Source organism: Ovis aries, chromosome 13 (genome assembly GCF_016772045.2).
Source record: "Ovis aries strain OAR_USU_Benz2616 breed Rambouillet chromosome 13, ARS-UI_Ramb_v3.0, whole genome shotgun sequence".
NCBI classification, from domain to species: Eukaryota; Metazoa; Chordata; class Mammalia; order Artiodactyla; family Bovidae; genus Ovis; species Ovis aries.
Genome location: NC_056066.1, coordinates 35,632,813 through 35,660,785, shown reverse-complemented (window position 1 = coordinate 35,660,785; position 27,973 = coordinate 35,632,813). Strand labels below are relative to the sequence as shown.

At 45.4% G+C, this 27,973-nt stretch overlaps 1 long non-coding RNA gene across 2 annotated transcripts; it reads left to right on the top strand.

Moving 5' to 3' along the window:
• The first annotated feature begins 6 nt into the window (after positions 1-6).
• LOC105609165 (uncharacterized) lies at positions 7-26,170 on the top strand. Of its 2 annotated transcripts, XR_009595910.1 has the most exons (4): positions 7-154; positions 9,836-9,955; positions 23,924-23,992; positions 24,326-26,170. It is a non-coding gene; the product is annotated as an uncharacterized LOC105609165 (long non-coding RNA). The 2 variants fall into 2 exon arrangements; XR_001044437.5 differs by lacking the exons at positions 23,924-23,992; positions 24,326-26,170 and adding an exon at positions 12,576-13,437.
• Positions 26,171-27,973: the final 1,803 nt, after the last annotated feature.

Below are 27,973 nucleotides of genomic sequence, written 5' to 3'. Positions count from 1 at the left end.
TGTTCTCAGGGCTGCACGCCCTCGCCTGCCCTCTTGCATTTCTCACGAGCATCCTATGCTAATAAACTCACTCTCTACTTATTGCCTTGCTTCACACTGAATTCTTTCTACATTGAGACAAGAGAACCTGAGCTTCAGTAAGTCCTGAGACCAGGTAAGCAGTTTCAATTAAAAGACAGTGGGTTTGAATCTCATTTGAGCAAGAGTGTGGTTTCAGAATCATATAATATTTGTCGTTTTGCATCTTGCTTCTTTGACTTGGCATAATATTCTCAAGGTTAATCCATGTCATAGCAGACTCTCCTTCCTTTTTATGGCTGAATAACACTCCTTTAAATGTTTAACTGTTTGTCTGTTAATGGACTTACCTATCTTTCAAGATCCATTTTTAAAATTATTATTTCAGAGGTATAGTTGATTTACAATATTCTGTTAGTTTCAGGTATACAGAATAGTGATTCAGTATTTTTGCAGATTATATTCCATTATAAATTACTACAAGATAATGGGTATAATTCTCTGTACTTGTTATATCCTTGTGCTTGCTAAGTCATTTCAGTTGTGCCCAGCTCTTTTGCTACTCCATGGACTACAGCCCACCAGGCTCCTCTGTCCATGGGATTCTCCAGGCAAGAATACTGGAATGGGTTGCCATGCCCTTCTCCAAGGGATCTTCCCAACCCAGGAATTGAACCTGCCTCTCTTACGTCTCCTGCATTAGTAGGCGGGTTCTTTACCACTAGTGCCACCTGGGAAGCCTGTTAGATCCTTGCTGCTTACCTATTTTATATAAAATAGCTTGTAGCTGTTAATCCCATACCCTTAACGTGTCTCTTCCCCAGTTTCTTTCCCCTTATGGGGAAACCATGTGGGAAACTTATGGGTGACCATAAGTTTGTTTTCTATAAAGTGAAGTGAAGTGAAAGTCACTCAGTCGTGTCTGACCCTTTGAGACTCACTCCATGGACTACACAGTCCATGGAATTCTCCAGGTCAGAATACTGGAGTGGGTAGCCGTTTCCTTCTCCATGGACTGAACCTGGAGATTCTCAACCTAAGGATTGAACCCAGGCCTCCTGCGTGGCCGGCGGATTCTTTACCAGCTGAGCCATGCGGAAAACTCCTTTCTGTACATGCTGCCACTGCTAAGTCACTTCAGTCGTGTCTGACTGTGCGACCCCATAGCCGGCAGCCCACCAGTCTCCCGCTTCCCTGGGATTCTCCAGGCAAGAACACTGGAGTGGGTTGCCATTTCCTTCTCCAATGCATGAAAGTGAAGTCGCTCAGTCGTGTCCGACCCTCAGCGACCCCATGGACTGCAGCCTTCCAGGCTCCTCCGTCCAGGGGATTTTCCAGGCAGGAGTACTGGAGTTGGGTGCCATTGCCTTCTCTGACCTTCCTATACATATCCATTCTAAATGCCACATCCTCCAGTGGACCCCTCTTTACAGGAAGAATCTGAGGAAGGATCACCTTCCTTTCCCCATGACACCTGGCACAGTGCCTTTCCCCTAATAGACACCCAGCAAATACCCAGACTGAGAAGCTAGTGAGTGAGTAGATAAACGCAGGCTTCCCAGGTGGCACAAGTGACGAAGAACATGAGCGCCAATGCAGGAGACATAGGAGATGAGGCTCAGTCCCTGGGTCGGGAAGATTCCCCGGAGAGGGCATGGCAACCCACTCCAGTGTTCTTGCCTGGAGAATCGCACGGACAGAGGGGATTAGCAGGCTACAGTCCCTAGAGTCGCAAAGTGTCAGATACAACCAAAATGACTTAACACGAACACACATAATAAACACAGCTAAGAATCCTCCGTTCTTTCTACCTTTCTACTGAAAACAACCGGTGTTAACTCACTCATTTTCACAATTTCATTATTTAAAGAAAACTCTTCAAGGAAGCACACAAATATTATCTGTATATACTCTTTCCAAAAATAATGATCCATTGTAATCATATAGTTATCTATCATCTAAATGTTCTCTTAAGTTGAAATAAGCCAACTAATTTTTCCAGGAGAGAAAACTGACCCCTGTGAGTGTCGATATCCAGAGTTTTACTTGACTGTGTGATCAGATGCCTAAACTTTGATAAGGAGTGGTTTTAATTCTCAGACAGCCTTCTGAGAAGTCACACTCTCAGAAAAGTTATTTGATTATGGAGAAAGAAGCAGCCATGGGTTTCCTGTATGGAATTCAAAACCTTGCCTAATGTGACTGCTGATCTACAAAGTTTCAGATTTCACAGAACAAGTATTCTCAGAAACACCCAACCACACATGTTAAACAATTTTTACAAGTTTATCAGCAAGTGAAGGATGTGGAAGAAAGGAGAAAAAAAACTAGTGACCCTTAATAACTGGAAATAGACACCATCCCCTGTGCAGCATTTGAATATACACACACACACACACACACACACACACACACACACACACACACACACATATATATGTATATATCAGTTGCTCAATTGTGTCCTACTCTTTTGAGACTCCACGGACTGCAGCCTGCCAGGCTCCTCTGTCCATGGGAATTCCCAGGCAAAAATACTGGAGTGGGTTGCCATTTCCTCCTCCAGGGGATCTTTATGATCCAGGGATCAAACTTACATCTCCTGCATTGGCAGGGAGATTTTTTACTACTGAGCCACCCAGGATTCAAATCATGTAAATCATCGTTTGAGATGAAAAAGTAAATGTGAAAAAGATTCCCCAAAGTGTTACCGACTCCATGCTTACTCTGCTTTCCACACGACAGGCCAATAAGTTGAAGTAAGGAATATTTTATTTAGAAAGCCAGTCAACAGAGAAGAAAGCAGACCAATGTCTGAAGATAACCATCTTACTGGTGTCAGGATACTAGATTATTTTGTAGAACAGAGACTTGGCGGTGGCAGTGGGGAGAACGTGGGGAAACAGTCAGAAGGCCACTAATCTTGCAAACGTCTCCTAGAATGGCAAGCCTCAGGCAAGGGATGTGTTTATTTCTTCCTTCCTGACATCCATAGGTGGACAGAGTTCTGAACAAAGGTACTTAACAGTCAGGCAGAGGGGCAGGTTTTCTCTGAGGCAGGGCATTATGTATGATTATAATAAGAAAAGCAAGGAAAAGGAATTCAAAGAATCCGTTCCAACAGGGAGTCAGAATTGGCTGTTCCTTGCAAGAAAAGTGGTTTAAAAGATCTTAAGCAAGGGAAGACAGGAAAGAGAAAATTCTGTTGGGATGTCCACCGCTGCCTTCACTGTAACATCACAACCCTATAAGTATCTCAGAACTCCAGGCAAACACCAAGCTTGGGCTACCACCACCTGTCTCCACAAACACAGGGAACTGATGTTTCTTACGCCTCTTCCCTGGGTCACCGTAGAAGGTACTAGGCTGCCATCTGCTGGCTCCCATCAATACCGCTGGGAAAAAGGGTGAAATCCATAGAGAACCTCTTCTCTTTTTCTCTTTTAACCTTCTCTTTGCGGGGGAATCATTCTCCAGAAGAGACCACAGTAAACCTGAAGAAGGAAATGCAGAGCCCTTTTGTCTTGGTTCCCAGTGGTGGATTTCAGCCTCGGAATTCTGGAAACACTCTTGAGTAAACAAACAGGACTCTCCAAAGCCACTGAAAGTGTGTGTTAGTCGCTCAGTCGTGTCTGATTCTTTGTGACCCCATGGACTGTAGCCCACCAGGCTCCTCTGTCCATGGGATTTTCCAGGCAAGGATACTGGAGTGGGTAAGCCATTCCCTTCTCCAGGAGATCTTCCTGACCTGGGAATTGAACCCGAGTCTCCTGTATTGTAGGCAGATTCTGTACCATCTTAGCTCCTAGGCAGGCCTCTAATACTATTGAGTGGTAACCAAGTCCTCCAAGGCCTAGAGAATTCAGAAAACAAACAAGTCCTATTCTGGTTTCACAGTCCTGACAGAGCTTCCAGGGAGGGGGCTGTGAAGCATGGGATGTGGGAGTCAAACCAGAGAAAAGCACTTCAGCCTTAAATTCAGCAGTGTTTCAGCTGCTGCTTTTCTGTGAAATGGGATTGGCAGCAGGACGTGGAGAGATTTTTCCGGCTGAAATCTGGAATGTGTGCTATTCCATCTCGGTCATTCTCTGGGATTCAGGCCCAGAAACTGGCCCTGCAATGGGCAACGTAGCAGCTACCAGCCACGGATGGAGACCATGCTCTTGAAATGTGGCCAGTTTTGCTGCTATATTTTTAAGTATAAAGTACTCACTGAATTTCAAAGAGTTAGGATGGATAAAAAAACAGATATGGCTATAAACTGTCTTGTTAATTATCTATATTGATTATATTAAAGTGATAGCATTTTGGATATATTGAATTAAGTATTAAAATGAATGTATCTTTTTTTCCATGTGGCTTCTACAAAAATTTAAATTGCACACATGGCTTATGTTATTTTTCCACTGGACAGCACTGAGCTTGACCAATGATTACGGCCAATGTTTTTTGGAAAGCTTATTGGGTCCTAAGTGTTACCTCACATGTGTGACTATGAAGGGTTTTATGGATGTTGGTTTTTCATCTAATCTTCATAATAGTATTGGTGGTGGTTTAGGCACTAAGTCGTGTCTGACTCTTGCGACCCCGTGGACTGTAGCCTGCCAGGCTTCTCTGACCAAGGGATTCTCCAGGCAAGTATACTGGAGTGGGTTGCCATTTCCTTGTCCATCATAATAGTATTAGAAAGATGTATTATTACCATTCCCGGTTTACAGGTTAGGAAACTAAGAGACAGTTAGGAACAAGGCTACGTAGTTGGTGTGACTGTCCCTGGACTTCAGGCTGGATGATTAAGAAGCTGAATCCAGGCTCTACCCACAAGGTGCAGCCCCTGCAGCTGAGCTCTCCTGGGTCTTGCCTCTGAGGAAGTCGATTCCTTGCTCACATTCCCTAATCTGTCCAGTGGCTTTTTCCTCCTCCAGCCGTCCTGCTGCTACTGCTGCTGCTAAGTCGTCTCAGTCGTGTCCGATTCTGTGCGACCCCAGAGAAGGCAGCCCACCAGGCTCCCCCGTCCTGTCCACCTTACTGTAAATTCTATAGTCAGGTAAAAAGAGGTTTCCCTCCTTAACATATTTTCCTAGACCATATTAAATAACAAACTTAGAGGTGGAATGGTATATAAAGGTGAATTCTTTCCAATGACTCCAAATTTTTGACCATCTTGGTTTTCCGTGTCTTGAGGTATAAAATTTCTCAGACATTATAAATCCTTGAGAAAGTGCTGTAAGGGGTTTGAGATGCAAAGAGATTTTCCAGATTTGCCTGGAGTATTTTTTAGCTTTTTGCAAAGAAAGAAAATTCTGTTTATGACAAAGCACTAGGCAGAATTTCTGTAAGCCACAAATCCTTCTGTTACTTGTGTACATGAAGGCTACACACACACACACACACACGCATGCATGCACACATACCTGCTGAAGTCATTTATAATCTCTCCGACATGGAAATAAGGCTTTGATTTTTGTTTTTGTAAAGCAAATCTGAAATTTCTGAAATAAGTAAGAGCTATTATTTCTGGAGTAATTGTCTAGGGTTGGATAAATGTAACCTCTTCCACATGTCCAAATACTTCCTGCACTGTCTCTAATTGTCTTGATTCTTTCTGGTTGTGAAGTGCCAAGAACTTTTTAGCAGTGTCTAACAGAGCAAAATCCAAACAAGTCTTTTGTGAAGTAACATTGTTTTCAAGTGCAAGCAAAGATTAGATCTTGTAAGACTTACTCATCCATCCACCCATCGACCCATCTTCATCCACTCATTTATCCACTCATCCGTTCACCCATCCATCGACCGACACATGCCAGGCATGGAGGAGAGTAGAGATTCAACAACAGACAAAACAGAGCTCAACCCCAACTTCATAGCGTTTCTTATGGGAAAGGCTGATCATAAACAAGGAAACAAGCAAGTAAAAACTACAAATTGAGACCAGTCCTGTCCAGGAAGCAGAGACAGAGGGCAACCTGGTCAAGGAAGGCCCCTGCTGTGTGGAGGCTGGTGGAGGAAGCGGTGTAGCATCCAGGCAGAAGGAAGTCCAAGTGCCGTCAGGAATGGCCAGGTTCAGGAAAGGGATGTGAATACTGATGGCACAGTGAGCAAGGCGAGCACACAGGAGCTAAGGTAGAAGCAGCAGGTACGGGAGAGCTCGCCCAGGGGTTTCAGAGAGAGTGAGGAGGCTGGCTTTTGTTCAAAGTTCTGTGGGAAGCTACTGAGAGTTTCTAAGTATGTGAGGGACACACTCAGATTTGCGTTTTTTAAAGAGTACTCTTTAAAATAGTGGTGGAGCAAGCAATAAATGCTAGAAAGGAAGTGGAGAGAAGGGACCCCTTCTACACTGTAGGCGGGAACGTAAATTGGTGCAGCCACTATGGAGAACAGTGTGGAGGTTCCTTAAAAACCTAAAAATAGAGCTACTATATGACCCTGCAACTCCTCTCCTGGGCATATATCCAGAAAAAAGCATGGCCTTGTTTTCAAAAGGATATGTACACCCCAATGTTCATCACAGCAATATTTACAATAGCCAAGACATGGAAGCGACCCAAATGTCCAAGGACGGAGGAATGGATAAAGAAGACGTGGTACATTCACACGGTGGAGTATTACCCAGCCATTAAAAAAGATTAAATCATGTCATCTGTAGCAATATGGATGGAACTAAGGATTGTCACAGTGAAGCAAGACAGAGAAGGAAAAATACTGCACGATATCCCTTACATGTGGAATCAAAAAAGAAATGATGTGAATGAACTTACGTATGAAACAGAGACTCACAGACTTAGAAAATGAACTTGCAGAGGGGGTGGGAAGGATGTAGGGAAGAGAAGGGGAGTTTGGGCTGGACGTGTACACGGTGCTGTATTGAAAATGGATGACCAACAAGGACCTTGTGTACAGCGCAATGAACTCGGCTCAGTGTTCTTCAGCAGCCTGGATGGGAGGGGGCTTTGGGGGATGATATGTGCGGCTGAGTCCCTTTGCTGTCCAGCTGAAGTTTCAAACAAAAGAAAAAGTTTAATAAAAAAAAAACTAGTGGCAGAAACTAGACCGACAAGACAGGACAGGGGCATCTCCTGACCTGGCGCATCTTTTTTCTCCCTACATCCCTCTTCCCCAGGTTTGCACTGGTAAGTTATGTTCCACCAAATTCCCAAATCGCTCCACCTTTCCCCCGGTTAAAAACTTTACGTTCTCTTTCTTGCTGTTTTTATTTGTTTTCCATCTGTACGTCTCGAATCTTTAAACTCCTAAAAGAATACTGTTTCTTCCCTGGGGCCCGTGAAACGTCTGGATGTGATGTAATGGAGAATGCAGCCCTGCTCCCAAGTGTGCCCAGGTGTGCCCAGGTGTGCCTGGTGCAGGCCCAGCATCAGCTTGGAGGCTCTCCCTGCAGCACTTCAGGGCTTCTTACTGCCAAGCACTGGAGCTTGTTGGCAAAGGTCTTTCCACAGTGATGATGAAACAAGGCCTCTGATTCTGACAGAAGCTTTGGCGGACACCCCCTGCCTCTGGCACAGTTTCTGCCCTTGGGGGACCCTCTCTGGAGTGGATGGGTTCGTCCACCCCCTGTCTCCTGTCCCACGGGGGCTGACTTGGCGCTTCCTGCACTCGGGCATCAGTGTGCTGCCTGGTCTCATGGTCCCACGCTCCCCACTGGTCATCCCTCCACAATCGTCACTCCTCCGCCACCTCCCTACTGTGCTGGTTCACAGGGTGGATGGTGGTGACCTCTTTCTCAAGGACTGGAAATACTTCCTTCCCTGGAGATATTCCACTTGTCCGTCTCAAGCCCTGCCCTGAGCCCCCGGGGGGTCATTCTGCAGGCACCACCTAGGGGTCCTCTGGCTTCCAGCTGGATTTGGCCAACGAGGACCACACAGGAAAGGAGAGGGGTCCAGGGCAGACCCACCACCCTGCCCACCTCTTTCCACGTGGCCCATCTGGTTTGTGTTCCCTCCTGATGCCCCTGAGGCTGAAGGACATTCATGTCCCCCTGCTGGTTTATGGCTCAGGACCCCCTGCTCCTCCCCTTGTCTCTTTATTAAATGCTCCTACAATCATCCCAGGTGGAAGGTGCTGTCTCTTTCCTGATAGATACATCATTCTCCTTGAGGGTCCCTCTTGCCTTCCCATGCCAGGATGTAATGACTGACCTCTGACCTTTGAGAGAGTGACCAACGTCTCGCCCCACCCCTTCCTCCTTTCGCCAGGACAGTCCTTCCCGACAGGACCACACCCTGCTCTCCCAGGGCTCGGAGACCCTGAAGTCACCCCCACTGAGCAGCCGTGCCACAGAGAAACTAAACAGCCCGACCAGCAACCACGGCCTAACGTGTGGGATGCGATTCATTTATAGAAATGATTCTCCAACTACAGTGTAACCGAGATCAGTGGGGGTCGGGGACCGTGGGGGCGCTCCCGTCAGAGATAAAGACTCTGGGGCCCCCCATCAAACTTCTGAACAGGAATTCCCGAGACATCTTCATAAGCAGAATGATAGCTCCCCAAAGATGTCCACATCCGAATACCCCAAAACTTGTGAATATGCTTCCTTATATGGCAAAGGGGACTTTGCAGATGTCACTAGAGTAAGGATCTTGAGATGAGACAACTATCCTCCGTTGTCCAGGGAGCCCCACAAACTTTCAAGGGTCTTTATAAGTGAAAGGAGGAGGCAGAGGCGATGTGACAACGGAAGCAGAGGATGGAACCGAGGGACGCTGCGGACTTCAGAAGGTGGAAAAGACCAGGAAGTAGCTTCTCCCCTAGACTGTCCAGAAGTCACACACCTTCCTGACCCATCCTCGACTCCTGATCTTCAGACCCAAAAGATGACACATTTGTGGTGCTTAAAGTCTGGAGGTTTGCAGTCATGTGTTATAGCAGCAACTGGAAACTCGTACAGACAATTCTCAACTTATGATGGTGTGCAAGGGATACACCTTATCTAGAAACTGTACTACTTCTAATTGTGAATTTGTTCTCCTCCCGAGTTAGCGATATGCAGTGTGATATACCCTGGAGGGCTGGGCAGCAACAGAGAGAGAGCTCCCGGTCAGCCACGTGATTAGAGGAGGAAGCAACCCCTACACTTAGAGCCAGTCTGCTTTCCACTCTCAGCACAACACTCAGTAAATTACATGAGCTATTTGACACTTTATTATAAAACGGGCTTTGGCGTAGATGATTTTGTCCAATTATAAGCTCATATAAACATTCTCAGCACATTAAGCATAGGCTAGGCTAATCCACGGTATAAGTTAGGTGCTTAAACGCATTCTCGACTTAACGATACTCTCAAATTATGATGGGTTTGTTGGGATGCCATCCCATCATGGGCATGCTGAGTGGCTGCAGTCGTGTCTGACTCTGTGCAACCCTATGGACTGCAGCCCACCAGGCTCCTCTGTCCCTGGGATTCTCCAGGCAAGAGTGGGTTGCCATGCCCTCCTCCAGGGGATCTTCCCAACTCAGGGGCTGAACCTGCATCTCTTAAGTCTCCTGCATTGGCAGGTGGGTTCCTACCACTAGGGCCACGTGGGACTCCTCAATCACCCAGTCATAAGTCAAGGAAAACCTGGACAAGGGTTAGCCCAGGAATCTGCATTCGTAACACATTCTGAGTGATTCTTTCATAGATGTTCTTTCAAGAACTCAGCCTTATAGCAAAAGCCTAGATGCAGGCTCTGGCAACAGGAGAGATGAGAATAAGTTTATCCAGCTTTTCCTTTTTAAAAGGAGAACACCCCCGCCTATACCCTGCCCCTTTTCAAAATTTAAAATAATACTCTGGTCTTTTATTTTTAAAATATAGGTCATCGACTTCCCATGTGTACAAGTAACTGATCATGACTTAGTCATGAAAGAAGCACAATTACAGCAGTGAAAGTGAGGCACTTACAGTTGGCTGCCCCGAGGTGCCCCCACTTCTGAGGTATGTGATCCTGTACAGGTTTCTTCACCTCCAGGAGCCTCTGTTGTAAACTCTAGGATAGTAACACCCCAAACATGTATACCTCAAAGGGCTTGGCATAAGCAGCAGCTAGTAACAGATGCCCAGGAAAGCAAAGTCCTGGTTTCCATGTTTCTCCATCCTCTTTCCCAAATTTAATGACAAAACACTGGTAAGTCCCCATGTGTGTCAGTCAGCACGTGGAAGCTCATGTTCCTTCTTTGTTTCCACAAAGAGACCCCAGCCCACAGGTGCTGACCACTCCCCCCCATGCCCCCACCCCTGCGCTGCCCAAAGTGAGGCTGGGCCACCTGGCCACACTCACAATTCAGGTATTCAAACCCAGTTTTTTATACTTAACCCAGATCCCATCTTGAGGGTATACGATATTTGCAGCTGGAGATTAGACAAGATTTCCCTGGAGAATATAATATGATTGATGTGCTGGAACATTTCTCTGCCAAAGGAAAGCGTGGTAATCACTTTGACTCAGAGGTGTCTGCTGTGCGCTTGAAAAAAATAACTTGCAGTGAGCTGCGTTTTAGGAAAGTGTCCGAGCGCCCTCTGGTGGCCGATCGAAGGGGTGCGGCGTGTGTCCGATGGGCCAGGTGTGGCTGGAAGGGGTTGGACATCTCAGGAGATCTCGCCAAAAGTGGAGAGGGTGGAGCTGTTCTCCCGGAATCAGAAACTCCGGAGTGAGTTCTGCTTGAATCTAAATGAACAGCTGATGAGATGTACAGTGACATGGGGAGGGCGCCAAAGAACCCCCATGCCTTCCTTTTCTTAGTTTCGGAAATGGACTGTTCAACAACCCGTTCTATCATTATTCCAGGGTTTGAGGACAAGCTCACTGGCTTTAAATTTCTGGAATCTTTCTCCTCTTAAAAAAAATAGAGTATTTGCCTCCATCAGCTGCTTTTCAATAAATAACCCCACAGAAGGGACACCAGCGGGTGGTATCAGGGAGGGGAAAGGAGACTACAATTATTTTCATTTCACATCCCGAGTCCTGCCTCTTCCTTATAATGATTTTTTAAAACATACTCAGTGTCAAGGGAAAATTATATAAGATCATTATGATTTTTCAGAAAAAAAAATCATATTCTGGGAAACGCAAACATTTCTATAAGAATATAACGCTATTTAGTACCCTTTGAACCATGTAGAAACCATCTGCTCACAGTTTTGTACATGCATTCCTGGATCCTCTTCCCTGCTTAGTGGGAAACAGCTCAAGTGTTTCTTTCTAATTATAACAATAATAGATGCTCACTGTTAAAAAAAAATCACCAAGTACAGAGAAGTTTAACCAAAAAGTGAAAATGGCCTCTAGTCCTAACAATCAGGGTTAATTACCAGTAACGTTTAGGGGTGTTTGTTGGAAAGTTTGTTTTTTCATACTTCCAGATTCATAATTCTCAGATCTGGGAAAACACCGCTTAGGGAGAAAGCCCGCTAGTCTCCGTGCAGGAAAGCAGTGCCTGAACCGTCCTGGAGGGGGCCACCTCGGCAGCCTCTGGCTGAACGCGGCCTGAGACTGAGGTCCATTATCTGTGGCTCCTCTCCCACTGGCAGGGAGACTTTGGACTCAGTCTCTTTGTTCAAATATAGCTCCGAGGTCACCACTTGACCCCGGTGAGCTATTTAACTTCTGCATCGAACAGTTTCCTCATCTGTAAAATGGAGGTAATAACAGATACCTTATCAGTTTGGGGAGCATTTCATAAGACAATAAATAATTAGCGCTGCGTCCAACACACAATAAGCTCCCAATAAATGCTGGCTTTTTATCACACCTCTCTTTCACCGACTGTGGGAGCAGGTGCTGTTTGTCTGCCTCCTGGATTTCTACGAGAGAAATTCAATCCCTCTCCCATGTGAGACCTCAGGCATTTGAAGGTTTCCCTCCCGCTTTCTCCGTGGGATGCCCATGAATGAGTCAGTGCTGTGAAAGGGTGTCCACTGGAGGGGGACGCAGGACCCCAGACAGGGGACTGCGTGCTGCAGGGCACTGCCATGGCTGGTCACGGGCACCATTTCTCACCATAGACTCGTCTTGATCTTTTTCCTGGACCCTGGTCCCAGCCTTTGCCATTGTTTTTGAAATTATATGCAACGCTATACATCGGTCTCTACTCGTTTTCACTGTTGCACTTTGTAATCCACTCTTTTGGAACGTGATTCTGTCAGAGAGCGAAGTGAAAACTCTTTCTCACTCTGCACAGTCTACGCGTTGTGACCACACCTTCCTTTTCTTAGTTCCGCAAATGGACGGACTGTTCAGCAACCTGTTCTATCATTTCTCCAGGGTTTGAGGACAAGCTCACTGGCTTTAAATTCCTGGAATCTTTCTCCTCTTTAAAAACAAAACAAAACTAGAGTATTTGCCTCCATGAGGTGGTGCAGTAAATTCTTTTAGGACTCTGAGGTGTTATTTATTAAAACTTTCTTCATGGGTGGTTTCCTGACTTGGAAAGTCATCTGCCTGGGCTTCCATTTCCATCAATGAATATACTTACCTTCTTCGAGGTAATGACATGAAACAAAACATACTCAGTATATTTCTTTCATAGTTTCCTTGTCTGCTCGTATTTATATTTAGGTGGGAGTATGCAGTTTCATGAGGCTTCCCTAGTGGTTCAGCGGTAAAGAATCTGCCTGCAATGCAGGAGACCCGGGTTGAATCCCTGGGTCAGGAAGATCCCCTGGAGGAGGGCATGGCAACCCACTCTCGTATCCTTGCCTGGAGAATCCCGTGGACAAAGGAGCCTGGCGAGCTACAGCCCATAGGGTGGCACAGAGTCAGATGCGACTGAGCGACTAACCAGCAGCAGCAGCGTGCCATTTTCTGCATCTTACTGTTATGTCATGTTGCTAAAACTGTTTGTTGATTCGCTTAAGAGATGGTTTAAAAACATCACAGGACAATGACAGCAATAATGAGGAATTAATGAGAAGTAGTCAACATAACATTTAATATAAGTATTAAATTGCATCAGATTACCTGCCAGGTTTGTTTCCTCTAGAGCTCTATCTGCTTCTTCCTTTTGCTATTTCTAGCAATAGGAATTTAAAAATATAACTTTTTGTCTTTTGAATAATGAACTTATTTTCAGAATGGATTTAGCGGTCTCAGTTTGGTCTTTAGTGGTTTTATCATTTTAGCTTCTAGAAATGTGCCACTCTACATTCGAATTGCATAGATTTTTGTAATACATCTTATCCCCTTAAACTCATCTTTAAATACTTTCTCAACATTGCTTTATGCAAATTTTATTCTATACATTGAAAATAAGGTGGACTCTACTTTGCATTCATTCCCTTAAAACTAGAATTTCTCTGTTGATTTAATCAATTAGAATATAATCAAGCGTGCCGAATTGCTTAGATCCTAAAGTGCATTGATAGTAACATTTTTTAGAGGAAAATAACACATTAAATACGTATGTTGATTTTCTGGTTCATCCTGTCTTTGTGTGCCAGCTTATTGACTCTGTACCACAGGTCCTGTGATAGAAAATGCTCGCTCTCTGGTCCTGAGTTTATGTGATACAGATACAAGTCACACCAAGACTAAACCGAGCTCTCTTCTTTTTCCCTTCCCCTTCCCTTTCCTTCTTCCTCTCTATCCTCAAGGGTTTCTCAGGTGGCACTAGGGGTAAAGAACCTGCCTGCCAATGCAGGAGACATAAGAGACGTGGGTTCAGTCCCTGGGTGAGGAAGATCCCCTGGAGTAGGGCACGGCAACCTTCTCCAGTATTCTTGCCTGGAGAACCCCTTGGACAGAGAAGCCTGGTGGGCTATAGTCCCTGAGGTCACAAAGAGTTGGATACGACTGAAGCGACTTAACAGCTCTATCCCCAACCCACCAATTTAAACTGTAAACAAAAGAGACCCCCTGGCAGCCCCATTTGAGTTAAGGAAGGACCCACTCAGTCCAGTGACTTCCATGATGCCAGAAACTCCGCTGGGGAGTTGTGAGGGGAGAGGTAGGGGGCAGGGTTAATTTGGGAAAGAGGCAGACACTCCAGAAGTTGTCTGCTATAAGAGCAGAGTGACCTGATTTCCTGGCTGCTCAATATATTATTATTTTTTATTGAATTGGACCAAGAAGAAAGCTTTCAAGAGTTTAGTAATTCCTGCAATGATCTAATTTGGGGATAAATGTCTTTTTGGACAGTTATGTAATAGGAATACCAATAACCAACTTTCAGTGCAATTTTATTCAGGTCATCATTTTGCCACTCACCATCCCAAATTGTAACTAAATACTAACAGAGTGATAAGTGAAAGTCCATGTGTTTCCTTAAAAAAAAAAAAAAACTCAGAATTTTGGATGAAAAAAAAGTAAATTTCTTAGTCCTTGGAGGGGGAAAAAAAACACAAAAGCTTCAGAGTTTGTTAGGAAAACCTGCAAGATTCTTGGCATTCAAATCACTTTTACAAAGCAATACTGGGATGAGTCAAGTGTAATTGAATCAGGAACATATGGATTAAATTCTCCTGTAAATACACACGGGTATAAATATGAAGGGGAAGAGAACTTGCCAGATGGGTTACCAAAACAAAACACTTTTAAAATAACTCAAGATCGTCAACAGACCCCAAACACAGCTGTGTTCTCTTATGTCTGAAAAAATGCATTTTCCCTTGGATGTCTTGATATGTTAATTTAATTTTTGTTGAGTGCCTACAGCACACCAGATACCCTAGAAAGCTCACCACGTCTGCAGGAAGGGCTTCCTATTTGGAAACCCGGACTCTTCATGAAATTATCAGTATACTTCTCTTCCTGCTTTTCCACTTCTATTTTGAATAATTGTTTACGTCTGTGCAGTAATGGGCGTCCCTGACAGTCCTGTGTCTGCAATAGATCTTTATGGCTCTGACCCACTTAACAGGAGTAAACTTCTTGGAGAGGGTGAACTCTGATTTGGTTTTTACTGGAGTAAGAGCTGGCTGGCGAGAGGCCCCCAGGGCTGTACGAACAGCCAACACCAATTCTGCAGACACCGAGTTTGCCAGCTGTTTACTGCTGTAGCAGAGTGATCAGAGCTTCGTTTATACGTGTTGACTTCTTCACTTTTTCTAAGACTAGAGTTTTCTCACTGAGTCTGGGCGATTTTATGAGGTTTGGAATTTTCCCATTATTTTCACGTTTGTCTTTCAGCACAGTGAATTAGAATTCAGGTTATATCACACATGAGAACTTTCTAGCTCTCCTGAGTTCTACCCTGGGCAACACGCAGCCCACCAGGCAGAGGTTAGCCTCTCGAAGCTGGCTTCTGGAAGGGGGTTGCTTAATTCACCCACTGTGGCCACCAGATTCCTGACAACAAAGAGTCATCAGGATCTGTCCAGGCCAGATAAGTTTCAATTATAGTATCTCAGGGTGTTCATTACTCCAGGGTTTACAAAGGCAACAAGGGATAGATTGATCACAATTGAGGATCATGTTATGTTATGTCAGGCTTCCCTGGTGGCTCAGACCATAAAGAATCCGCCTGCAATGAGGAAGACCTGGGTTCGATCCCTGGGTTGGGAAGATCCCCTAAAGAAGGAACACCTATCCACTCCAGAATTCTGGCCTGGAGAATCCCATGGACAGAGGAGCCTGGCAGGCTACAGTCCATGGGGTCACAGAGTCAGACATGACTGAGCGGCTTTCACTTCACTTACATTATGTCATACAATAGATATCATTTTTACTATGCAAGAAACGAGGAGTTGGGACTTCCCTGGTTGTGCAGTGGTTAAGAATCCACCTTCCAAAGCAAGAGACTCAGGCTCCATTGCTGGTCAGGGAACTAAGATCCCACCTGCACTGGGGCAACTAAGCCCACTCGCCATAACCAGAGAGCCCACGCTCCACACCTAGAGAAACCATTGAGCTACAACAAAGAGCCCAAGTGCCACAATGAAGACCTAGCACAGTCAAAATTTTAAAAAAAAGAAAAAAGGGAAAGAAATGAGAAGTTCACGTATCTAACTAGATCTAGCAGACAGGGAGACTGGCCATGAATTTCCTGCCTCATCTCCCCAGAAATCCTCTGGAAACCCGGTCAGTGTGGCTAAGAGAACAGTCTCTCCTCTAGACTGAAATGCTTTGTTTGCTTTTTCTCCAAATTCTGCTGAAGTTTGTCTGCATGTTCCTGAGTGAATCTGTGTTGGATGTTACTAACTGGTTCTTACTACTACTGGCACAAAAGCATCAGCCTCTGCCTGTGCAATTTCTCAAAAATGGCAATTGACATAGACTTTAATCAGCAATGGTCCAAAACTGACCTGAGAATTCCACTTTCTAGAAAGTGATCCTCCGGAATTGCTCAGGTGGCCGTCTTCCTCTGGGAGAGTTTCTCTTTCCATTGGAGAGGTCCTCCCCTCAGCTGGTATGACCTGCCTTCTGTTTTCTGGACAAACTCTTCAGCTCTGTTGGGCTCTACCATCCTCATGCTCCTGGCCAAACAGTGCAGCAGTGAACAGGCTTATCCTCAAGGCAGCCAAGCAAGGAAGCCAGAGAACAAATCTCAAACCCATCTCCCCCGAGGGCAGAGGCTGGGGTATTTATGGGGTGACACTGAGGCGTGGAGAGTGTGGGGAACACGGATTGGAAATCAGAAAAAGGTGAGGTCACCACTATCTGTACAGACGCATCTAAGCTGTGGGCTTCCTCACATGACACAGGCTCAGAAAATAGTGTTGTTAGCATAGGTGGTGCAGTGGTAAGGAGTGTGCCTGCCAATGAAGGAGACACAAGAGATGCAAGTTCGATCCTTGAGTCAGGAAGATCTCCTGGAGAAGGAAATGGCAAACCACTCCAGTATTCCTGCCTGGGACATCCCATGGACAGAGAAGCCTGACAGGCTACAGTCCATAGTTCATAAAGAGTTGGACACGACTTAGCGACGCACAACAGCTCAGTTTGAGGATGGAGTTTGGGGCCCTCTGATGTCAAATGTTACTGAGCAAACACCAGCCATGCCTAGTTGGAGGGTCAGTGGTCCTAACCAACCTTAATGGGCTGCAGCTGAACTGGACACAACTGACTCCAAGTCCCTGAGAAACAACTCGGGCAAAAGTCTATTTAGGCTACGTGGCACTTGGAGTTCGTGCAAGTTTTCTGTAGTGAAATTAAAGGCACTTTCATCAGTGAAGACAGTTTGCAGGTGTGATGGATCTAAGGGATGATTACGCTCAGTTTCAGGAGAGCAATGAAAACTGTGAGCACAGAAGAGTAACTTCTCCAGCTGAAGGTAGATTGTCCCTACCCCACCCCGTTTTCACCCTGTGGGGGAGTTCAACTCAGTGAGTATTTACGAGGTGGCTGCTATGTTGCCAACACTGGCCTAGGTGCCAGGAGTATAAAGAGGGACAGGACACAGTCTCTGCCTTCGTAGAGCACATGACCTACTGGGGAAATTAGAAATCTGTGTGGTGGGTCAGGAGATCCCCTGGAGAAGGGACAGGCTACCCACTTCAGTATTCTTGGGCTTCCCTAGTGGCTCAGACGGTAAAGAATCCATCTGCAATGCGGGAGACCTGGGTTCAGCCCCTGGGTTGGGAAGATCTCCTGGAGGAGGGCGTGGCAACCCACTCTGGTATTCTTGCCTGGAGAATCCCCATGGACAGAGGAGCCTGGTGGGCTATAGTCTATAGGGTCACACAGAGTCAGACACGACTGAGCAGCTAAGCACAGCACAGTGGTGGGTGCAGAGAAGGATGCCCAGGTCGGGGAGGTGGGCAGGGAAGGGGGCAGTTCTCCAGAGAGTGGTGTGTTAGTTCTCTGTGGTTGCTGTAACAAATACCCACAAGCTGAGTAGCTTAAAGTGATGCACATTTATTCTCTTGTGGTTTCAAGATCAGAAGTCTGAGAGGGGTTCACTAGGTTGAAATCCAGGCATTGAGCAGGCTGCCCTAGGGAAGAACCCTGACCTTGCCTTCACCAGCTTCTAGGGCTGTAGTCCTTGGCTGGTGGCCCTTTTCTCCAAGGACGGCATCATAGCATCTTCAAGTCTCTATCTGCTCCATCTTCACCTCACCTCCCCTTTTGTGCAGTAAAGCCTTCTATACTTCATTTCTTACCAGTTGCAGTTAGTGACCACCCAGATAATCCAGGATAATGTCTCCATCTCAAGACCCATGACTTAATCACACCTACAAAGTCTTAGAACCTGGTGTCTTTGGCGGGGGGGGGGGGGGGGGGGGGGGGGGGAGTATCCTGCAGCCCTGAGTGTGGGAAAGTCTTCTTTCTCAGGAAGCTAGAATAAGTATTCCAACAGAAGGAACGACCTCAGAGAGCATGTAGCCTGGCTTTGTGAGGAGCTGTGGGAACCATTCGTAGTTTAGTGTTTTTGGAGCATAAAATGTGAGCCAGGAGGGAGGGGCTGGCTTGGAAAGGATGACACGTGCCAGGCAAAGTTACTTGGGTTTTATTTTGTAGGTTCTAGGCAGTGGTCTCCAACCTTTTTGGCACCAGGCACCTGTTTCGTGGAAGACAATTTTCCCACGGCAGGGTGGGAGTTGGTTTCAGGATGACTCAAGCACATTATATTTATTGTGCACTTTATTTCTATTATTATTACATTAGCTCCACCTCAGATCATCAGGCAATAGATCCCAGAGTTTGGGGACCCCTGTTCTAAGGAGTCTATCAAGGCTTTTCAGTAGGGCAATGATGTGGTCAGATTAGCCATTTAGAGAGATCACTCAGGCAAACAGATACACAGTCAGAGATCATGAGCCTGAAACACAACAGGGATTAGGATGAGAAGACGTACTGAAAAAGAAAGTTCTCCCAATCAATAGAAACAGTCACTAACTGGAAGGTGGGGGTGAGGGAAAGAGAAATCTGGGATGATCCTCAATTTTCTGCCCAGGTGCACGGTGGCACATTAAATATAAGTGAGTACACAGAGGAAAAAATACGTTCAAGGTAGAAACAATTGGTATTTAGTTTGACTGTGTATAATTTGAAGATAATCTGTGGGCAGGACCGGTTTCAGGGGCTTGTGACCTATGGCATCGCTCAGAGTTCCACACGCAGAGGAGCCTCTCGCCTGGTTTAATGTCCGGCTATAACCATCTTGAAAGTCTTAATCACTCTTAAACAAAAGGCATTACATTTTTATTGTGCACTGGGCCCCACAAATTATTTAGCCAGTTCTGCTACTGGGTTAAGAACTCAGTGCTAGAGCAGCAAAAGATCTGAACAGGGGTTTCCTTGGGTTCACGATCTTTCCCAGGAGCACAATCCCACCTTCTCATTCCCAATTACCCACCTCCACCCCAACAGTACGTGCCCCTGGAGAAAGCCATGTACCCCCCTCCAAAAAAAAGGGGCTCTTGAAGCAAAGCTCAGTGAATAAAAAAGGCCCTGATGTGGGCTTGCTCTTCTCCACCAGCCTCAGTTCAGAGGCCCAGGGAGTTAAATACGAGAGCCTAGAGGTTTCCATGTGAGTAAATTTGGTGAACGGAAGAGGCAACCCATGGAGCGTGTTAATTCCTCTTGACTGAGGAAGCACTTGTGACACTCCTCAGTGAGAGTAGAGCAGAAATGAACACTCAGAGGATTAATTTTGGCGTGCTCTGGAATGCTCCAGAATTAGTGGAAAGGGTACTGCCCCTCCGCCACCCCATCTCTGCCTCCTCCACCCTCCTTCCCAACCCCTCTACTCCCCAAACCCCCCACCCTCTGGATGGTGGAGCCCGCTCACTTTCCCTTGCAAAGTCAGGCTCCCCCAGGTTCAGAACAAGTCCCAGAATGGGAGAAGCCCCTGCTCTAAAAGACACCTGCCTAAATATCTTCTCTTTGAAAGGGTGAAAGTGTTACTCATTAAGGTCGTGTCTGACTCCTTGTGACCCCATGGACTGTAGCCCACCAGGCTCCTCTGTCCAGGGGATTTTCCAGGCAAGAAAACTGGAATGGGTTGTCATCTCCTCCTCCAGGGGATCTTCCCCACCCAGGGATCAAACCTGCAGTCTCGTGCATTGCAGATGGCCTCCTGTACTGCAGGCAGATTTTTACCATCTGAGCCACCAGGGAAGCCCGTCTTTGCTTTACCTAGATGGTAAAATCATGTTGGCTGTTTTTTTCCAGCTACCAGATCTTGGTGTCCTGGATTTATCTTTGATCATGCCTTCATTTGTTATCTGGACTTAATCCTTTGCCTTCTGAAGATCTTAGGGTCACCCCACACTGTAAGCTTCACTTTCTGTTTTGAATCAAGTGACCCTGAGGAGTCAGACAGAGACCCATGGGACAGCAGAGCAGGCACCCAATCCCTGTGTCTCAGGTCTTACTGCTTTCCAGGTCCAGAAATTCTTTCTGGAAATAGAAAGGAAACTCCATCTCAAAATATACAGATGCATAAACCAGAAAGAGAAATTTATTTAAACAGTAGGAGTGAGCAAGGGAAGTAACCAGTTTCTTTTTAGAGATAGGAGTGCTGGCAGTGTCTGGCTCCTTTAATATATCAAGGTATGCGTGACACTAAATTATTTATTAGAAAGTTATTTAGAGCAACAGGAGATGGATTTTCCTAACCGACAGTTTATCCTCCAGGACACAGTGAGACTAAGATCCACTCTCAAACTATGCGGAGAGTAGAAGCTGGGTGTCTGGCAGACTTGAGAACTCCCTTCCCTGGACACATGGCAGAAACGGTGCAGTGGGTTCCCTAAACCAGCTAACCTCCCTCGAGGAAGACTCTGTAGAGACCCTGGGCTGGAACCACTTTGGGAAAGTCTAGTTCTCTCAGTAACCACGTGGGGCCCCATACTAGTCCCAAGGGACTCCCAGCAGGACACAAAATCCATCTTTATTGTGTTCAGATACTCTTTCAAGGCCGTTTGTTATAACACTTAGCCTCTCTTGACTCATAGAGAAACTATCCAATAAGCTACAATAAGCACTTACTTTTGGGGGGTCCTCTTTGAAGACTGTGCCAGCAATTTCCATTTTATGGCTATGCTCTTTTTTCCAGACAAAATAAAAAGCAATTGAATCATTTAATACTTTAGCCAATTTCCCATTGACTTACTACTAATACAATTGATTGAGCTGAGGCTTTGTGCTTACTGGGACGACCCCCGCCCCCCACCCCAGCCACATACTGGGAATCTCAGCTCTGGAATTAGTTCAACTTTCTGGTCTCTGGAGGATGCACCACTCTCCAAAAGCTGATCTTATCTAGAAAATGTTTTAAGCCTTTTTTTTTTTTTAATTAAAAAAATTTAAAAAATAACTTCTTTTTAAAATTAAATACATTTTTTAAGAAATAGAATATATAAAATATAAGGAAAATTAAAATCACACGAAACTCTATAAGCCAATATTTTTGTGAATATTCTTCTTTCCCCTTCATATACAAGCATGCATACCAACAGATATATAGGAATACATACATATATGCCTATATATACATACACTCAAATATGGTGACTATGTGTTGTGTGTATGTTTGCATCGTGTTATTTTTTAAACAAAGTGGGCTCTTACTACTTTTTAAAAGTAATTCTATATTTATTTGCTTATTTGGCTGCACTGGGTCCTAGTTGTGGCACCTGGGACCTGTCATTTCGGTGCACAGACTCTTTAGTTGTGGCTCGGAGGCTCAGTAGCTCTGGCTCACAGGCTTAGCTGCTTTGTGGCACGTGGTACCTTAGCTCCCCAACCAGGGGTCCAACCTGAGTCCCCAGCATAGCAGCCAGATTCTTAAACATTAGACCACCGGAAGTCCCTCCTACTACTATTGCAGGTATTTTTTCCCCCATTTCATTATCTTTTAACTTTGTGGGTTTTTTCCATATTAAAGATGTTATACAAACAAATGTATCACTTTTCTTGGGTTTCAGGATGTCATATGATACTTTCAGGCTCAGTTCCATGCTCTTTGCTTAAGTTTTATATTTTCATGTTTTACATACAATCTCTGAAATTTTTTCTCATATAAAGATGATTAGCTCGTCTTTTTCCCCCACAAATTATTAATTAATATTACTACCATTTTTTGGGCATTTACTCTGGGTCCAGCACTAAGTGTCCCTGCTCACCCCAACTAGAGAAATGCCTGTGTAGCAACAAAGATCCCGCACAGCCAAAAATCACTAAATAAATAAAATTATTTTTAAAAAATAAGGAAGAAGACAAGCCATTTTTCTCCTCTGGCATCCCTACCCCTGCCCTCTCCAGGCCCCAGCCCTCCTGATAATCTGGGTGTGTCTTGTGATACTGGCCACTAGGAAGAAGGCACCAAGGGCAGGGTTCAGGGTGAGCTAGGTCTGTGCCTGAGCCTACATCAGTGTTCTTGGGAGAGACGGGCCAGTAGGAGCAGATTGTGACGTGGGGAAAGCTGGCCTTCGCAGCCTCACTCTGTCTCACCTCTCAGCCTGTCCCCTTCCCACAGCATCTCGCTCCATGAAATGAACAGCTGCTATGAAAACAGCCCCTGAGAATGTCTCTGGTATCAGCTTGAGCATGTATTCTCTCTTTAGAGATACTTTCAGAATTAAAAATACATATGAGGACCGACTGGTGAGAGACACTGAGCAGTGCAGACTCCTGTGTCCGTAACATCACTCGGCTTGACAGCCACGTTCTTCAGGGTGAAAATAGCTGGAAAAATCATATAAAGTATGTCCAGCATGATCGGTGCAAGGAGAATTAATCTTTGCTAAAAGGATCACACCCAGAAATTGGGGCTTGGATATTTAGCATCTTGTGAATATGATATCCCGGTAGGGGTAAGAAAGGTTTCCTGGTTATGCTGATGGGAAGAAGAAAATGAATCTGGGAAAAAAGTAGGAGTTTGTGGGGAGGGCTTGTGGATTTTCTACGCAAAAAGTAGACCATAATAGAGTTGTGAAGACCCCAGGAGGTGGTTTCATAGATATTATGGGATCTGTTCTGCAGAGGTAAAAACAGAAAGAAAAAAAAAAGATTATGGAGAAATTTCTCTGTGGAATTTCAAATGAATGGCTGGATTACTTTTAACTGAAGCCAAAAGGTTGGATCTTGGATTAAAAGAGAGGATGAAAGAGTGACCCACCCAGAGAAGTTAAGATCAGAGCAGGGCCCAAAGGGGAGAGGGGTTGGGGAGGGAAGGACTGGGAGTGTGGGGTTAGCAGATGCAGACTGTTATATACAGGAGGCATGACCGAGGTCCTACTGTATAGCACAGAGAACTATGTTCAATCTCTTGTGATAAGCCATAGTGGGAAAGCATATGTAGAACAATATATATATATATATAAAAGAATATGTATATATATAACTGAATCACTTTGCAGCAGAAATTAATACAACATTGTAAATCAATTATACTTCAATAAAATTAAAGAAAAAAAAAAGAGCATAGCTAAGGCTCCCAGTTCTAAAAGGCTGCACTTACAGAAGCAGCCCACATTTCTTAACACAGCTGGCAGGCATGATAATTTGGCCCCTGGTTGATTTCCTTCGTGCTTAGGATACTTCAGTTGCATCTACCTTTTCAAACATTTCTAAACACAGTGTGTGGGGGGGCCTCATTGTATGAATAATCCATTCTCCCAACCAGAAGGCTCTTTTTGTGCTGGCTGGCAGCAGAGTCCTGGCATCCTTCAGCATGTAGCCAAAATATCACCACCGCCAAAGAGCCTCCCTGACTGCACCTTCCTGCAACATCTGCCCTGGACTGTGAAACACTGGGTGTGTATGTCTATTAATATTTAATAGACTCTTTATCACACTCATTTTATAGGATCCCCTCAGGGGCAGAGAGCACCCTGCTTTATCTGAGAGTCCAGCCCTGATACGATGCCTGAAAAGTAGTTGGAGTTTACACATTTGAGACAAATGGGGATGTGTGAGGGTTACAGGAAGATTCCAGAAGAGGAAGGGAATATTTTGTGACATGATTTGAAGAGGATTATGAAACATACCCTTGACATAAATTTCTTTTTCTCTTCTTCAAGGTGGTGACAGTGAGAAGTGACTTAAGGGCAGGATTGCCTGATGGGTGACCTGGCATTGAAGGGGACAAGGTGCGTGCCAACACCTGTGGCCGGGGCAGTAAAGGGGCAGTGGGCGTGGCTTCCCGTGTACCTTCCCACCTCTGCAGAAGCAGGCAGGGTGTCCATGGGGGCAAAGCAGCCTGCACCATCATGAGACACACCTGGCATGTGGGCATGAAGTCCAGTTCCAGATCGGTGGTTCTCACCCAGAAAAGATTTTGCTCCGTCCGCCAAGCAATGTTTGAAAATGTCTGGAGCTATTTTTGGTTGAAATAAATAACTAGTGGGTTAGGATGGTTATTTAACTTCTATATAGAAGTTATTTAAATTATATATAATCCTGCTTATTTAACTTCTATGCAGAGTACATCATGTGAAATGCTGAGCTGGAAGAAGCACAAGCAGGAATCAAGATTGCTGAGAGAAATATCAATAACCTCATTTATGCAGAGGACACCACCCTTATGGCAGAAAGTGAAGAACTAAAAAGCCTCTTGATGAAAGTGAAAGAGGAGAGTGAATAAGTTGGTGTTAAACTCAACATTCAGAAAACTAAGATTATGGCATCCAGTCCCATCACTTCATGGCAAATAGATGGGGGAACAATGTAAACAGTGAAAGACTTTATTTTTTTGGTCTCCAAAATCACTGCAGATGGTGACTGCAGCCATGAAATTAAAAGACACTTGCTCCTTGGAAGAAAAGCTATGACCAACCTAGATAGCATATTAAAAAGCTGAGACATTACTTTGACAACAAAGGTCTGTCTAGTTAAAGGTATGGCTTTTCCAGTAGTCATGTATGGATGTGAGAGTTGGACTATATAAAAAGGCTGAGCACCAAAGAATTGATGCTTTTGAACTGTAGTGTTGGAGAAGACTCTTGAGAGTCCCTTGGACTGCAAGGAGATCCAACCAGTCCATCCTAAAAGAAATCAGTCCCAAATATTCATTGGAAGGACTGATGCTGAAGCTGAAATACCAGTACTTTGGCCATCTGATGCGAAAACTGACTCATTGGAAAAGACCCTGATGCTGGGAAAGATTGAAGATGGGAGGAAAAGGGGACGACAGAGGATAAAATGATTGGATGGCATCACCGACATGATGGAAATGAGTTTGAGTAGGCTTCTGGAGTTGGTGATGGACAGGGAAGCCTGGCGTGCTACAGTCCATGGGGTGGCAGAGTCAGACACAACTGAGTGACTGAACTGAACTGAACTGGGATGGTTAGGGGCTTCACACAACTGAGTGACTGAACTCAACTGAACTGATCTGGGATGGTTAGTGGTAAAGAATCTGCCTGCGAAGGCAAAAGACATAAGAGATGCTGGTTCCATCCTTAGATTGGGACGATCCCCTGGAGGAGGGCATGGCAACCCACTCTGGTATTCTTGCCTGGAGGATCCCATGGACAGAGGAACCTGGTGGGCTACAGTCTATAGGGTCACAAAGAGTCGGACACGACTGAGTGACTTAGCACAGGGGTGTTACTGGCCTCCAGTTGTTGGAGGCCAGGCATGCTGGTAAACAGCAACACAGTGCACAGGACAGCTCCCCAGCGAAGAGTTATCTGACCCCTAATGTTAATCACACTGAGGTTGAAGAAGCCTGCTGTCCGTCATGATGTGATGGGAGAGGTCAGTCATTCTCTGAAACACCAAGCCTGACGCTCCATTTAGCCACTCTGGGCAGGCGTGCCCAGAAACACATCAGTATCCTCCTGAGATTCTGGATCAGGCAGAGTCATAGTGACCTCACTGCTCACTGCTCATCACTCTCACGTGGGGGCCTGGTCTAACGCTCTGTCCCCTGCCCTAGAGCCCAGTTCCTCTCCTCTTTCTTCCTCTGGCTTTACCTGTGACAGGACCTGCTCTGTCTGGTGCGTCCTCCATTTCCACAGCTAATGTCCCCACCTGGACCTGGAGCTCAGCCTCTCCAGCCCACGCCAAGACCTTCCTCCACTGCCCCCACCTCCTCCTGCATGTCCACCCTCTTCAGAGTCCTGGCTCCTTCTCTGAGTCTGCCAATATACATGAGATTCTGCATCCTTTAAAAAAAACTAAAGTTGTCTTAATCCAACTCTGTCAAGTTTTTACCTTATGTCCCTCCGTCCTTTTACCACCTAATTTATTTCATTAATCTGAATACATACTTTCATTGCAAAAAAATTACCAAAAATTTGAATAAAATTTATTAACCCAGACCAGCCAAGTCACAAAGAAATCTCTAGTAATTGGCTTGAAGTTTCTCTCTAGACCTCTGTCTGTGTATTCCTTCTGCTATATAATTAGATTTACTTTGTGAAGTTTTTATTCTCCCCTAAATGGCATTATTTTGTGTGGGTTGGATGGCTGTTGTTGTGTTTTTTTTTCTCTCTTTTCTGTAGATAGACTGTTACCTCCTTGTTCCTTCCTCTGTCCTTTCTGGTGTTACAGGGCCTGAAAGCCTGCTCTCAGACTCCCTCGCTCCAAGTCTCCAGTTTAGCTTCCATTAATTTTCGGTACTTGCTTGATATTTGGAAGGTGAAGGAGAAGCAGAGCCCTACTTGAGGAACAGGGCTGGAGCAGTGGGCTTCTAGGGATGCGAGAACAATTTCTAGACATGATTTGGTTCCTCCTGGAAATCACCTGGGCGCTCAGGCAGCTGGGCTTGCCCCCACCATTGTCCTGTGATTCCTGAACTTCCTGATTCCCCAGGTGTTAGTGCTGCCTCTCCTGACTTTTGCTCCTATAGTCCTGTCAGCAGTTGCGTTGAGCTCCAAGTCCCTGAATTAAATCACCTGAATGATGTGTTTGTGTGAGTCCCAAATCCCTGAGTTAAATCACCTGAGTGATGGGTTTCCCTGATGGAACCCTGATGGTACAGTGTAGTATTCCTTTTTCTTATTCATTTAGTAATATTAATGTTAATTATTAAAAGAACATAACTGGTGAATATTATATTGATTACATCAATAATGTATTGATATGTATATGATATAATTCAAGTAATAATGTGATGTAATGTGTAACCATTCAGAAAGAAATCCATGAGGATGGGGCTCCAGGATTAGGTATCTGATTTGGTGGATAAGAAAGTTGTGGAAGATGGAATCCTGATAGTCCATGGCTTGGAGTAACAAGCACATTTTAAAATTATCACCTGGAGTTGTTTGGAGTGAAGAACATACTGAAAGGGAGGTTTTGAGGGACCAAGCAGCTGCCGTGGAACAATGATGATGGTAGAAGTAAAGACTAAAGGTGCTGAGAGTGGGCTGGTCGCTTGGCTTGCCTGGCAGAGGAGAAGAAAGGCAAAGAAAGACATGTTTGGTGCTCCAAATTGTGTACTAACAGCTGGCCAGAGGACCCAAGTGCTTCAGAGACAGGGCTCTGGTCTCTCATTGCTGTGGGCAGGTGAAGAGCAGACCCAATGTCTGACACTAGAGATTCTCAAATTACAACCTCCACCGAATTCACAGCTTCTCTGGGTCCTCTTTATGCTAATGTCAGGGAACTGGCCTGGAAAGAATGAGTACAGAGAATCTGAACTGGACACCCCTTGATGAGGAAGCAGCCCCTTCCTCTGTCTGAAGAGAAACTTCCTCTTGCTTGAAGACCCTGCAGGGTACTCATCAGAGTTTTCTTACAAGGAGATACCACATTATCCTCAAAGCCCACCCTTCCACCTCTTGTAACATCCAGACCGATAAGTGGAATTAGACCCCCGCAAACCTTAGAGGAGGAGAAGGCAATGGCACCCCACTCCAGTACTCTTGCCTGGAAAATCCCATGGACGGAGGAGCCTGGGAGCCTGCAGTCCATGGGGTCGCGAAGAGTCGGACATGACTGAATGACTTCACTTTCACTTTTCACTTTCATGCATTGGAGAAGGAAATGGCAACCCACTCCAGTGTTCTTGCCTGGAGAATCCCAGGGACGAGGGAGCTTGGTGGGCTGTCGTCTATGGGGTCACACAGAGTCGGACACGACGGAAGTGACTTAGCAGCAGCAGCAGCAGCAGCAAACCTTAC